We start from the raw sequence: 3178 nt of genomic DNA on the forward strand, positions 1-3178 counted from the left end.
AGTTAACCTTTTTTGTGTATTCGACATTGAGAGGAATAATATTTCCAGGCTGGCTTCCCAAAATCCCTCCTCTAGAATGTCTTCCTGGAAAGAGTTTATTTTACCCAGTTATGATCCCCAAAGTAGAATTAGGAGAATTCCTCCTTGTGGGCTTTCAAAGCTGACATTTTTCCATAGCTCTAAAATTATGTGTAAAGGTTTCTTACTGTCCTTCATTTGATAAACTTCTTAGGATCTTGATTACAATTGTGTTCTTAGTCATTGGCATAGAGAAGGTGTTTAATGCTTGTTGCAGGATGAATGAATCAGTAAATGGATACCATGCTGCTGAACTGCCTTGCTCTACAAATATAAACAGATTATAAATATTTAAGCAATGTTATGAGCAATGACTTTCTGAAAGTAAATAAAAATTCACTGGACAATTGAAGAGGGCTAACTACTCACGTACAAATGGCTTTTAGATAAAAGTTGGCTCTTAAAATTATTGTCAAAAAGAAAATTAAAGCTGAATTCAACGATATATTTCTCATATTTGTAGGTTTTCTCATCTTTTTTTTTTTTTTTTTTTTTTTTTTTTTTAGATTTTATTTTTCATGAGAGACAGAGAGAGAGAGGCAGAGAGAGAAGCAGGCTCCATGCAGGGAGCCGGACGAGGGACTCGATCCTGGGTCTCCAGGATCAGGCCCTGGGCTGAAGGCAGTGCTAAACCCCTGAGCCACCTGGACTGCCCAAGTTTTCTCATCTTAAAAAAAAAAAAAAAAAAAAATTCTTTGTGACTTCTAAGGCTGCAACATAAAGTATCTGAAATACATAATTCAGAATCATAGCTTATATGAATGTGACCTTTTTAAAAAAAATTATTAAATGCAAGGTTTGTACTTGATGCCCTTAGATCCCTTATGAAAGCAATCTTGATTTTCTTATTTTTAATCAGTAACTGTGTTGAACTCAACGCCAGGCAGGAGAGAAAATAAACAGTATAGTAGAAAGAAGATTTGGCATCAGAGAGTCATGGATTTGAATACCGGCTCCAACACAAGCCAAATCACTTTATCTAAGTCTCAGCTTCCACATCTATATAATGGACATAAAATCTATTTTTCTAAATTGCTGTGGGGAAGAAATGAGCTAATGTATTTAAGCTGCAGAGTTGTTACTCTATAAAAGCCACCCTTCTCATCTGTTGGAACTTTTCTCTTGTGTAGGACGATAGATCTCAACTCTCAGTCCTCATTGTTGTAGTAGTTCTATCCCTCCAACCTTTTGGATGACTTTTAAATATTTTTTTTAAATTTTTATTTATTTATGATAGTCACAGAGAGAGAGAGAGAGGCAGAGACACAGGCAGAGGGAGAAGCAGGCTCCATGCACCGGGAGCCCGACGTGGGATTCGATCCCGGGTCTCCAGGATCGCACCCTGGGCCAAAGGCAGGCGCCAAACCGCTGCGCCACCCAGGGATCCCTTGGATGACTTTTAGAAATGTCCTTGACACCTGGGAACACCAGCCTGGCTTCCAACCCATGTTTAAAACAATTTTCTACCTTCCCATCTACGCAGGGGCCAATTTCTGGTCTCCAATACTTATCCTGCTCAGCGGGGGAACTGACACATCAGAATCCTCTCCCTGTCCTCTGGTGGTTGGCTGACTTGATGGTGACACAAAGGACCAGGGATCTTGTCTTTAAGGTCTCATTACTGAGTTCAAAAAGTCTAGCAAAGTAGTTGAAGGAGAGAGAAAATGTTGCTTGATGAGAACGCACAGTACAAGAATTCATCTCAAGAAATTAAAAAAGAACAGTTGTCCAAAACAGAGCAGTTCCTGAAAAGGGGGGCAAAAAATGGCCTTATGTCCATAACTTCCTTAAAACCTAGAAAGTCTTCCTTGAATGGAGGTCACCAATGATACTTAAGTCAGCTTCTTGGTATTTGAAGAACAATGTGTCTTTGAACTCTGTAATAGTGATTTCACTTCTTTGTGATCTTCCTGAATTCCCTTTTATATTTAAAATGTTCCTTTTGTCCTGAATTCCTTCTCAAGTTTAAAAATAGCCTTTGACTACAGGCATTTCATGTAAGCACATCAAAGAAAGCTACAAATCTTCTTTGTATCTGTATGACACACTCTAAATAAAACTCAGGTTTTTATTCTTGGTTCACTTTTATATTCCAAACTGAAGTTACTCCCTGTTTCTCTTCTGTCAAATATTATCAATGCTTATTGGCTTATCAAATATATTTTGGGACAACATAGTCCACCCAGAAAATAAGTTATTTATGAATGAAAGCCTTACCTTTGTTAGGAAAGATAGGTATCATTTGAGTCAGTAAAGGAAGGCATTATGAGAAAGGCATTCAGGAAGCAGAACCCCATTGCTTCAGGTATGCGTATGGATGAGACCTAAAAATAATTTTCCCATTTAGAGTTAAAACAGATATTTTTTCCTATACATATATACATTCTTACACCCCCTCCTACTCAGAATTCTTAAAATAAAAAGTGTTATCAATTAAAATAGAGGAAAAGGCCATGACATTCATTATAAATAGCTCTTGTTATTGTTATTTGACTCACTTGTGACGTAATTGGAGATACCAGTGCTTGGATTCTGGATAACTTAGTCTTACAGCAGGAAGAAGCATCCATAGCTCACCTAGTTTGTTATCAGTGCCATCCATAACTGGTCTTATCCCCCAACACACCACCATACCAGCCATACTTATTAAGAATTTGTTAGTTCTTACTTAAGCCTTTGATAGCTAATATAATTGTCAGAAATGCTCCACACCATTGATTCTCAAACTAATTGCATTAAACCTTGCAGTGACCCTCATCAGTTGTCTGCACTGAGTATCAAATGACCCCCAAATTTAGCAGCTTAAATCAAACTGCAATTATTCTCTCCCAGTATCTATCAGTCAAGAATCTAGAAGTAACTCATTGAGTGTTTCTGGCTCAAGGTTGCTTTTGAGATTGTAGTCAAGCTGTGGGCTAGGGCTGCAGTCATCTGGAGGGAAATCTGCTTCTAAGCTTGCTCATGTGGTGGTTGGCAGTCTCAGTTCCTTATGACTACTGGCTCTACAGCTCAGGTTTTCACCATGTGGGTTTCTCCATAGGGCTGCTGCTGACATGACTTCCCAAGTGCAAATAGTCCAAAAGAGAGAAAGCTCAAGATG

Source organism: Vulpes vulpes, chromosome 7, assembly GCF_048418805.1.
Source record: "Vulpes vulpes isolate BD-2025 chromosome 7, VulVul3, whole genome shotgun sequence".
NCBI lineage: Eukaryota > Metazoa > Chordata > Mammalia > Carnivora > Canidae > Vulpes > Vulpes vulpes.